Genomic DNA, 12,551 nt, shown 5'->3' on the forward strand with positions numbered 1-12,551 from the left:
CAAAAATTTAAGAAGGTATGCCAATACCCTGACCTTGTTTATTATTTTAGTGTTGTATTTGATTTAATTTTAAATTTTGTACATAATGTGTATTAATTGTTGCTTAATTGTGGGATTTAGGGTTGGGGTTTATGGTTCAATTTTGTCTTCATATGGTTTAATTTTGGGATTAGGGTTAGGGATTATTGTATTTTTAGGGTTTAGTTTTTTTTTAAAATTTTTTTAGGGTTCTCAGTTTTTGGTTTTAGGGCTTTTAGGGTTTTTAAGGTTAGGTTTTAGGGTTTAGGTTCTGGTTCTTGAAATAGGGTTTAGGGTCAACAGGGTTTAGGGTTTGGGGTGTTGAGTCCAGTTCAAACAATGCTGAGTCGCCTTCACAGGCATCCATAAGCCAACGAAACCCGACCCCCCATTACTGAGAGGTACAATTTTTAATGACTGTGAAATCATATGGGGCTCTACCAGGGATGTTCGGTGAATTTGGACTTGATATGTGTGTTTTTGCACTTTTTAGTTTATCTAAAATGGAAATAGTTTGGTTAATCTTGAAATGTTTTAGAATGTTGTGGAAAATTTTTGAAGTGATGTAGAATGATTTTGCCATGTGGAGAGGAGAATCAGGTGTTTAAATATCCACCACATGGTATTTTATTTTTTGTGGTTTGATGAGGACCATCTCGGATTTAGATTATAAATGGTTGTAAGACGACCACAACTTGCTCAATATTATAACATTTGGATCTTCGAAGAAGACAACAAAATGCTCGATCTCTTGGTCAAACAGGTGAATATAGGGAATAGGTTGCCCAACAAGGTTTGGAAGCATGAGGTATATATGGACTGTTGCCCGAATGTCCCAACCACAATACCCCAGGACTTAGCTCTCCTTGCATTCAATATAGCTTTTTTCTTATCTTCTTTCATCCGATTGAAATCATATTCTTCCAAGAAGAAAACTTTGAGATATGGATCATATCGAAATGCCCTAATATGGGGGTTTGCTATCATAAATGCCTCTAGATGGAATCTTCCATCTATAACAAATACAACAACATCAACTGCAACACTATTAGGACATGTAGTAGATGCACTTCCGCTAAAGACAAAGGTTTAGACTGTGGAACAATGATATCAATACTAGAGTTAGCTAAAGCAGATTTAACGGCTCTCACAACTGCTGAGAATTGGATGGTCCCTGCCATTGCAATCTTTTTGTCATAAAAAAAGCTTTAATTGTATTAATGATATGGTCTATATCTATTTTTATTTCAAAAAAAACATATAAAGCAGGGATTTTGGTGTAATCTATTGGGACTAAACAGCTATGCCGGTAATGGATCAAAAGATCCAGAAAAATCATCCACACAGCAGCATACCCCATATGTGACGTCAACTAGAATAATGCACTCATCAACAGAAGCAAAGGTTTCAAAAATGTCGGAAAGAACAAGTGAGTACATGAGGAGACCATCAATGAATTGAAGGGCAACCCTTTTTGTGCCGGAAGATACAATTCACCATATTGATTTATGAATTTCGAAGTTATAATTTGAGGGGAGCAGGGAAACTGCAGTATCGAAGGAAGGATTGTTAAGAATCGAATCAGGGACTTGATTTCTGAAGAAACAAACGCTTAGGAGGGGGTCTCGGGTTTTTGGAGGAAAGAATAGTGTCGGGTTCCATCTGATTAGCAAGCTACGTGAAAGAAGATTTCCATGAAAGTCACGATAGTTATCATTGGCAGACTCACCTTTTCCAGAGAAAACAATGAGAAGCAAATTGGAACAAACAAAATACTTGAAGAGTAAAAAATACAGCATGAACCAATATGCTTTACTTACAGAACTTAAAATTCTTCTATAAGACCTTTACTTCACAAAATTTCTATAAAACCTGTCCTATGTGTGCAAAATTTGGTTTTAATGGGGAAACGAGGAATTTTGGGTTTTAATGGGGATAGGAAGAATTTTAGGTTTTAAAGGATGGGCTGGCATGGTGCTATATGGACAAGTTTTACTAACGTGGGAAGTTGACGAATCGCATGAGGATTCCAAAGGTTGAAATCAGATAATTTGGGAAATAATTTTAACAAGTCATTATTCAGGAAAATAAAAATTTGAAATCCAATATTCAAGTACAATTCCTTGAAATATAATAAAAATAATAATAATTTTCCACAAAATCCTTCTTATTACATGAGTTGCTAATTGGGTGTAATTAGATTGGACAACAACAACCTTCATGTAAGGCATATTGAGTGAGAATTTTTTAAAACCACTAAAATTTCAAATTTTGATCAATTCAATTTCTATAATTTTTTTGAGAAAATTTTACTTTTGTGCAATGGTACCCCACCTATAAAGTAATATTCAATTAATCTATCTAATAATTACATAAAAATTTTAAAGCTACAACAATTCAAAGTAATATTTAATGAATTTCTTCTTTTGCATGTTGAAGATTAAAATATAATTTTAGTTATTGAGATTTGTGTTTCAATTGCATAATTCTAAACTTTTTTCAATCGATCATTTAAATTTTTCTCCATAGCACAACAAGGTGCATCAATAGATGACAAAAATTCAAAATGCTGGCCCTAGTACTACATCATGACTTAAAAACTATCAACTATGAAATCTCCAGCCAGTGAAATATCAAGGAAGGAAAGTAGAGCTCCATGTTTAGCAAGTATTACGTAAAAGGACACTCTAGGGAAACAAGGATTCCAAATCAGACTAGAATAGGTAGCCTCTTTGGTTTATATATAACTGAGGTAGGACTTGCTCTCTTCTGCCTTGTAGAATTGCCGGATCATACCATCCTCCTTTAGTTCACGTTTTCCATCTTTGTTGTCAGATCTTGCTCTATTCTTGCTTCTTGGGGATCGACCTACTACTCTTATATTGTTTTAATGGAGGTCAGCTTGCCCGAAAACTTGTAGGGAAAAATCGTCGATGACAAGACTAGTAACAAGTAATCATGCACGACACAATATTTTACGTAGTTCTGCAAATGGCCTACATCCATGGGAGATGTAGAAAATTTTATAGAGAAGTTGAAGAATCACAATACAGTCTGTTTCTCACACTAGAAATACAACCCGAGAGAGTCTTCTCTCTATTTCTTCTCAACGACTTTCAGCGAGATTGAAACTTCTCCCCGCTTCATCTTCTTGGCATGCACACAGGCATTGATACGAAATCCCGAAGGAGTTCCGTAAACCTCTTTGTTCCAGTAAGTCCCAGACTCTGTTCTTCTGACAGCAGTGTCGAACAGTTGCACCGCTACTGGCGACAGCAATGGCAGCGAACAGTTACTCCTGTTATGATGACTACAACATCGTCGTTCTTGTTGAGTCTCTCTTTCTGCCGAGAGACTTTCTTTCATACTTTGTTTTGTTTCATAAACAGAATCGAAGTCCTGTCGTACAACACTGGCAACGACGACGGTAAAGGCGTCGTACTGCAGCTCCGACAATGGTGATGGCAATGGTGTCAAGCCTCTAACCACTCTTTCTCCTGACCACGGCGTCGCCTAAAGGTCTCCCAAAAACCCCTATCTGTTTTTCCGTGAGCTCCTCTAACGCTCTTGGTTTTTCGCCCTGACCCTGTTCAAAAACGCTGAGGGTTTTTATTTCCCAAACAGAGTCGCAGTTTCCTCCCGAGACTCTCTATGCGCAACATCTCTATTTTGGCAACATAGATGAAGTCTTCATGCCGAGGGACTCTATTCGCACACCATCTCTGATTCGGTAACAGAGTCCTCAACAATTCTCCCACTTGGAGACTGGTACACCAACTGGATCGCCCTCTTCCTCAAACATGATATCCTCCACCTTTGCAACTCATTGCCCCTGTCTTCATACTAGAAGACCAACTGAAGCTGCGCACAACTTCAATTTCTCAGGAGTAACACCCTTTGTCAACATATCAATAGGGTTCTTCCCTAGTGCAGGTTTAGTCAACACCCATGTCAGATTCCCTAACAAGGAATCCATCTTATCCTTCATGGCCAGCTCCCACTTGCTAGAATATTCACCTTGTAAGATTTCTTCATAACTCTATGGTTCTCCACCATCTGTCAACAAAATATAATTCAAAGTAGGTGAGAAACGTTGCGGAGGACGATTAGTCCTTAATGATTTGCGAACTGCAGCTACAGGAGTGGACAACTCTGGATTTGACTGCAGAATAATAGGAGTGGGAGCACTAGACCCACTCTCCTCGTCACTCGCATCTCTGCACTACACTGTGGCCTTGTCAGACTCCTGAGGAGTTGCTTCAGCAACTGTACTGGACTTGTCCTTGTACACAATCTTCTCATTGAAGATCACATTCTTACTTCTTATAATCTTCCGGCTTTGATACCAATTGTTAGGAAAAAATCGTCGATGACAACAAGACAAGTAACAAGTAATCATGCACAAAAAAATATTTTACGTGGTTCAAAAAATTGTCTACATCCACGGGAGCTTTAGAGGATTTTATAGATCAGTTAAAGAATCACAATACAGTTTGTTTCTCACACCAAAAATACAACCCGAGAGAGTCTTCTCTCTTTGTCGTCTTAACGAGTTTCGGCGAGACCAAAACCTCTCCCCGCTTCGTCTTCCTAGTGCACACACAGGTACCGATACAAAATCCCGAGGGAGTGCCGTAAACCTCTTTGTTCCGGTAAGTCCCAGACTTTGTTCTTCCGAAAGCAACATCAAACAGCAGCACCAGTAACGGCAACTGCAAAAAATAGTAACTCTAGCAACAATGACGGCAACATCATCATTCTTCTTGAGTCTCTCTTCTGCCGAGAGATTCTGTTTCACACTCTATTTCTATTTCGAAAACAGAGTCGAAGTCCTGCCCTACAACACCAGCAACGGCGATGGCCGCAGCGTCATACAACAGCTCCGGCAGTGGCAACAACAACAGTGTCGAGCCAATAGAGTGCCAGTTAAATCTTGCATTTTCTATACTTTTTTGCAACTTTCCAGTTTCCACCCCCACTCGCAAGTCTCCACGCAATTCACGGAAGAGCACACACGGTAATCCAAGTGAGGAGACCTGCCATTCCCGTTCGACCGCCCAAAGTGCGTAATAGACGTACCTTTTTCCCACCAAAAATCTTTTCACAATGTATACTATGTGCCCTCGCCCCCTCTTTGTCTAACAACACGAGAGATCACAAAAAATACGACAAATTATGATTGTTCTCAATAGTGAACAAACATTGAAATGCAAGACTCTCTACGTGCAATGTCCTTGTTTTGGCAATAGAGACGAAGTCTTCCTATGAGGGACTCTGTTCACACACCGTCTCTATTTTGACAACAAAGTCGTGTGCAATGGACCAGGCTCCACAATCCTCAACAAAGACATCTCACTTGAAATTCTTTCACATCTGCCCAAGAAATTACAACTCAAGTTTGAAGCTATTTTAGAGAAATGGCAGAATATGGTCAAGAAAGTTAGCTTCTTTCACTGCCAAATCAATTGACATCGGTTTTGTCTATCGAAAATACTACGACTATGGCTTCATATGTGAATGTATGTTTTGTCACTTGGACGACAAAGGAGCACTCACGCTCCAAGACTCCCTTGTCTTCCCTTCACATCACAACGTCAAGAATATGGGTTCATGCAATGGGGTCATCTTCTAGTGCAAGAAAATCCACACTAATCTCAAGCTTAGTTACTATCTCTACAATCCCATTACCAAGCATCTCATGACTCTTCCTCCACTTCCCCCTTTCAGAATGGCCCATGACTCCTTTGATAGTTGTTTCCCTTTTTTAGGTTTAACCCATTATTAGGTAGTTTCCCATAGATAAAAGGATAGTGAGCCTGAGTTTGGATTGTATATTAAATGGGATTTGTACAAGAAATAAGCCTGAGTTTTATCCATCAATGGGAGTTTGGATAAACAAGACGTTCCTCTGCAAATTCCTGGAATTTTGTCTACCATGATAGGAGGTATGCATCTTGGGTTTCTGATTTTCTTTTTATGAATTTTATATTGTTTTAGAAATTCTGATTTACATTTGGAATCCTTCGTCTTGATTAAAATTCCATTATTTTTTTTGTTAAATGTTGTCTATGTTTTTATTTTGCCATAAAAAAAAATTTACGTGTCGTTTTCAAGTACAGGAGGATGTAGGCTTAAGATGAGGCCTTATGAGCCCTGCACTTCATCGATAGCCAGTGGTGGCACGTGCGACTGACAATACGTTATGTGCCTAGCGAATCTCAATCACGCTGGCGCTCCCCGGCTAGACAGCGTCTAGGAGAGGCAGTGATGTTTCTGAACAGTGTCCCCGGCGAAACAAGATGACTGCATTGGTGCACTAGAGTAGGTTTCACTTAGTGCGCTGGAGGTGCCAGCATGTTAGTAGGAACAGATGCCCCCGTGGGAAGAAAATGCCCATAGCCAGCCATCAACTGTCGTTCGGGTCTGCAGAGGGGATCATAAACATGGGGAGACGAACGACGGGGCTCGTTGTGTGCATTGGTGTCCAATCATCAAAATTTTGTGAGCATTTTCTTCCCGACTCCCGGTTGGTCCTTTTCCTCACTTCCAGTCACCTGGAGACTGGCATTGCACACAACTGATTCTTGGTCGAGAGACTTTGCTTCGGTGGGTGGCAATGAACACCAGACAATATGTCGAAGCGCAACCGAGAGGAGTAGTCACAGAGCACCGAGAGAGAGACGCTCTAAAGGAAGCCTGTGTACACCGACGTGTTGTGCTCGTCGGACGCACACCGACGAATATGGCACCCGAGAAAGGAGACGGCGGTGCGGGGATGGTGAGTAGAGTCCCAAACGGACGAGACATCTGGCTATGAGCAGCCGAGAGCGGCGCGATCGAACAGAGCAGAGACCCGTGTTGTGTGCGCCGGTGTTCCGTGCTCTCATTGGAGTGCAGCCAAGGCCAGGAGCATGACATCGTGCTCTCCGGTTGTCCCGCACCACTGTACGCGCAAGAGCACCAAACATGCTCACGGCCCATCCAAGCCCAATGTTTACGTTGGATACATTTAATTCATATATAAATAACAGGAAAAATAGAATATTTTAGTTTTCGTTCTTTTTCATTTTAGCGCATATGGATTAAAATTTTGGATATGCATATATGAATGTTTAATATGCAAGTGTTAGTTAATTTTTATCTGTATAAATATTTATTTTGGGTTTATGCATACTTAATCTTCTATGCATATTATGATTGACCTAAATATAAGAAATTAATAATTGGCATAAATTTGAGTCAATTATTTTGATGTCATATTTTGGTTTACATTTGAATAATAAAGTAATAACCACAACATTCTTAATTATGAAAAACGTCTAGTGATATTAAGTTTAGTCACATAAAGTTAAAGACATACAAATTTGTGAATATCCATGGAAATCTAATAATTTAACCTCACGTGGTAGTTGTTATATTAAAATGGTTAATTTGGATTGGATAGAAACATTTAAAAAAACTTTTTAGTCGTCTACAACAATAGAAAATTCCTTTAGAGATAAATTTATGATGCCATTATAAAGTGATATAAATCATTTATGTGTTATAATCTAAGCCTACTCACATGTTGATTTATTTGTTTAAATTTATTTACATGGGTAAATATTCAATTTTTGGTTCCATTACATGTTTTAGTAAGCATTGTTGTTTATTTTGTAATTCTTCAAACTTTATCTGTTCCGAATTTTGATTCCTCCAATATTATTCCTCTGAATGGTAATAATTAAGCTCTTTGTTGGTCATTTCTTCTATTAAATAGCACTGACATATATGACTCTTTCATTAGGAAAGTCATCACATTTTCTCTTGGTTGGTCATATATGACTCTTTCATATCAGCTCTTCATCTCATGTTCTATTTCTTTTTTATAAGATTAACTTATTAGACTCAAGTTGATAAAGTACTGACACATTTTGTTGTTCTTTATGAAATTCTCTGGTAATGTCATGAGTTACTTTAGCACAAATGAGGAGAACCATGCTTTTAGTTCATGTTATGAAGTTATAATTGGATATCTTATTTTAATGCTATGTTTTATTTTCTATTTGTTTTATTTGAGGAATTAAAAATATTAGGCATAGGAATTGATTATTCAAATATTAAGAGAGAAAACAATTAATTGATTTTATAATGAGTACATTGTTTCTCTATTTATAATAGAGAAAACTCACAGAATCAAAATAAAATTAAACCTACCCATGTTCCACTTACAACTTGAATAGAACTCCTAATAAAAAACAAAGCAAATCAATATTATAGAATACTGATAAAATCAATAGATTTCTTATGTAAGATTCTATCCCATGAGACTCAAATAAGACTTTGTCCTACTAATTCTTCCACCATGAGATTCCTTTACCATGAAAATCATATTAAACTCTTCCATTTTGCATTTGCAACACTCCCCTCAAATTGGAGTTGCTAACTTTTGCATGAAAATAAATTTTCATCTCCTATCCTCCTCCATACTTAGATGTTCTTTATTTCTAAAAAAACAAATTTACCACCACTACTTCTCAACACCTCTTCTTTTGAACTTCTCCTTCTACTTCTCTCCATTAAGTGACCCTTTCCTTCTAAAAAGTCCCCAATTGTACATAGCAAACATGAGAGAAGGAAGCATCACTCTAGCCAAACGATAAAACTTCATATTCCTTTCAAAATGGTCTATGTTTGAAAAAAGACTCCTTTCAATTTCAAAGGCAGACAAGCCCAATTTTTGTGCATGAAAAAAAGAAAGTGTATTAACAATTTTAATGGTAGCTCACAAAAATATACTACTTTGGTGAATAAAAAAACTTAACTCACTCTGACTGTTGGGTGCACTCTTGTTCTATGTAGGTAGTGGAAGTATAGCCAGTGCTCCAAAGTGATAAAAAAATATGAAATTAAAAAAATACAACAAGTTTGAAAAGAACAAAACAAAGACCTTTGAAAATAAGGGAAACTTCTTTGCATAAATTGAAGATGGTTTACACTCGTGGGTACAAAGCCTACTTATATGCAAACTAGGGATAAGAATCCTTATCCCATCATCTTACATGGATCAGTATGATCTTCCCACCTAAGTAGGAGGTTTACCCCTTTATTTAAATTCAAACTTGGCATTATCACAAATGCCTAAATAAGCTCATAAAATATAATTCAAGAGCATTTGAATCGATCCGAGTTAAAATTTTAAATTTTAAATGAGACAAAGAAATTGATAGCCAGCCTCTACAACTTGAATGCATGCGCGCCACTCACCTACACACGTGCCTTGCCTATGTGGCTCACCCACGCACCTCACCTACATCCTCACCCACGCCTAGGTGGGGGGCAAGGGTTGGGTTGTGATTAATTAAATAACACATTTAATGTAATACATAACTATCTTGATCATATCTAATACTAATTAATTAATGACATTATGTATTTACTAATCATATAATTACTGATTAAGTAAGAAATAATTAAATACCCAATGATTTCTGCTAATTAATATGCCTAGTGACATATTTAATGTAATAAATAATCAATTCTTTTATAGAAAAGTAGTAATAACTTACTTATCTAATTAATTAAACACATTCTAGCTATACATTTAGGATGGGTGACTTCCTGAGAAGTCTTCGTGTTGCACCCCTTTTTGCCCTATTTTCCACTGCCACCAGCTAATTTCTCCCTCGCAATGCTGGGGTTATGGGTGACAAAAAATATTTGTATATATATATATATATATTTTACGGTTTGAAACTTTCGGGTAGAAGAGAAGGGGGGAAAAAAAGAAAAAAAAAGAATGATTTTGTTTAGTTTTCCTTTATTAATGCAGTTCGCTACACTTTCCACATGGACGGTGAATGTTTTATTCTTTAATCCAACAACATAGCGCTCCTTTTTTATTTTTTATATCTCGATTTTTTCATAAGATTATAATTTATATTTTATTTTATGTAGGGAATGTGAAAAATACCGAAAGAACACGGGGGGATAGTGAAGCCGAGGAAGGGATTGGCAGGATGGAGAGGGTAACAACAACGAGTGCGATCATAATAGCACCAATGCACCAGATCCCATCAGACCTCAGAAGTTAAGCGCGCTTGGATGAGACTAGTACTAGGATGGTTGACCTCTTAGGAAGTCCTCGTGTAGCACCCCTTTTTCCCCATTTTTCCTTTGCCACCAACTAATTTCTCCCTCGCAATGCTACTGTTAGGGGCTGCAAAACATATTTGTATATATAGTTTGTTTTCTTTTTTAACGATTCGAAACGTTTGGGTAGAAGAGAAGATGGGAAAAAAGAAAAAAAAGTACGATTTTGTTTTATTTTCCGTTATTAATGTAGTTTTGTTCAGTTTCAACACGGTTAATGAATGCTTATTCTTTTAGCCAACGACAAAACACTTATAATTTTTTATATCCTTATTTTTTTTGAAGATTTTAATTTTTAATTTTATTTTAGGGAGGGAATATGGAAAAGACCAACAAAATACGGGGGGAGAGCGAAGTTGGGGAAGGGATTGGTAGGATGGAGAGGGAAACACAAATGGGTGCGATCATACCAACACTAATGCATTGAATCCCATCAAAACTCCGAAGTTAAACGTGTTTTGGCGATTGTTGTACTTGGATGGGTGACCTCCTAAGAAGTCCTCTTGTTGCACCCCTTTTTACCCTTTTTTCCTTTGCCACCAGTTAATTTCACCCTCATAATATTGAGGTTAGGGGCAACAAAACGTGTTTGTATATATAGTTTGTTTTCTTTTTTAATGATTTGAAATGTTCTGGTAGAAGTGAAGAGGGAAAAAACTACGATTTTGTTTTGTTTTCCATTGTTAATGTAGTTCGGTTAAGTTTTGACATGGCCTGAGAACGTTTTATTTCTTTAATCCAATGACATAGCGTTTTTTTAATTTTTAATATCTTCATTTTTTCTTAAGATTTTAATTTTTTATTTTATTTTATGGAAAGAATGTGGAAAAGACCGACAGAACACGGGGGAAGAGGGAAGCCATGGGATTGGTAGGATGGAGAGGGTAACACAAACGGGTGCGATCAATAAAATTTGGCATTTTGATAAATGTGGTTGAAAGAAAAACTTCTGAGTAAGATATGCAAGCTAAAACATTTTTGCAATTTCAATTAATGTAATAAAAATTAGTTTCTATTCTCTTTCTCCAATGAACTAACCCATCAGCTCAGAAAATAGTTTTTAGATATGAAGAAGATTGAATTTACAGCATAAATGATGCTAATGCAGACAAATTTCAGATCACCTTTGTGCTCACTCTAGGAAAACAACACACAAAGTAATTGACTTCAGTTCTAATAGGAGGGGTACTCACGCAGGAGATGAACTTCAACCACATTACTCAGTTCATCTCCTGACATTGTTAGTGGAACACTAGGGCATGATTCATGTTGAAGAATCAGAAGAACCCAAAAATCATCTCTACGGTTTAATTTTGGGAATTCGGATCATGTAGAATATTGAGAATCATCCGGATGAAGCAGGTGGGATGACTTGAACCCTCGTCGAATTTTTTCATTTCAATCTCTCTTTTGCACTCTTCCCTCTCTTGGTCTAATTCTTCTCTAGTCTCTTCTTCCTCCGAAATTGTTTTCCTCTCTCTCATCCTCCATCTCCCTTCTCCCTTCTCCCTCTCGTTGCGAATGTCCTCTCAGCCTCCCACTCCCTTCTCCCTGTAGCTATTGTCTCTTCGCCCAAAATACCTCCTGATTTTGTTTGATTTCCCCCATTTCAATTTTGATTTTCTTTGATTTTTTATATTTCGCCGTTGATTTCTTCAATTCTACTCCTTCGACTACAGTTTTCCCCAAATTTAAGAAGTTATGCCTATACCCTGACTTTTTTTATTATTTTAGTGTTGTGTTTGATTTAATTTTAATTTTTTTGCGTAATGTGTATTAATTGTTGCTTAATTGTGGGATTTAGGGTTGGGGTTTATGGTTCAATTTTGTCTTCATAGGGTTTAATTTCGGGATTAGAGTTAGGGTTTAGTGTATTTAGGGTTTGGTGCTTGGTATTTTAGGGTTTAGGTTTAGGGTTTACTGTATTTTTTGGGTTTAGTCTTTTTTTTTTAATTTTTTAGGGTTCTCAGTGTTTGGGTTTTAGTGCTTTTAGGGGTTTTAAGGTTAGGGTTTAGGGTTTAAGTTCTGGTTCTAGAATTAGGGTTTAGGGTTAATAGGGCTTAGGGTGTTGAGTCCAGTTCAAACAATGTTGAGTCGCCTACAAAGGCATCCATTAGCCAACGAAACCCGACACCATCACTGATGAGGTACAGTTTGTAGTGACTGTGAAATAATATGGTGCTCTACCATGGATGTTCGGTAAATTGGGACTTGATATGTGTGTTTTTGCAGTGTTTAGTGTATCAACGTTGGAAATAGTTTGGTTAATTTGGAAACGTCTTAGAATGTTGTTGAAAATTATTGAAGTGCTATAGAATGATTTTACCATGTGGAGAGGAGATTCAGGTGTTATAAATATCCACCACTTGGTATTTTATTTTTTTTGGTTTGATGAGGACCAT

General features: G+C 37.2%; 3 pseudogenes; 2 read left to right on the forward strand and 1 right to left on the reverse strand.

The window, feature by feature from the left end:
* Positions 1–723: 723 nt before the first annotated feature.
* On the reverse strand, positions 724–1,680 carry LOC137942923 (uncharacterized; annotated as a pseudogene).
* An 8,356-nt stretch (positions 1,681–10,036) lies between these two features.
* On the forward strand, positions 10,037–10,155 carry LOC137943347 (5S ribosomal RNA; annotated as a pseudogene).
* Positions 10,156–10,545: 390 nt separating this feature from the next.
* On the forward strand, positions 10,546–10,664 carry LOC137943295 (5S ribosomal RNA; annotated as a pseudogene).
* The last annotated feature ends 1,887 nt before the right edge of the window (positions 10,665–12,551 follow it).

The sequence above is a fragment of the Aristolochia californica genome, unplaced genomic scaffold (genome assembly GCF_029961685.1).
Source record: "Aristolochia californica isolate CCGP_79_NKW_82.1479 unplaced genomic scaffold, dmAriCali1.0.hap1 SCAF_10, whole genome shotgun sequence".
Lineage (NCBI taxonomy): Eukaryota > Viridiplantae > Streptophyta > Magnoliopsida > Piperales > Aristolochiaceae > Aristolochia > Aristolochia californica.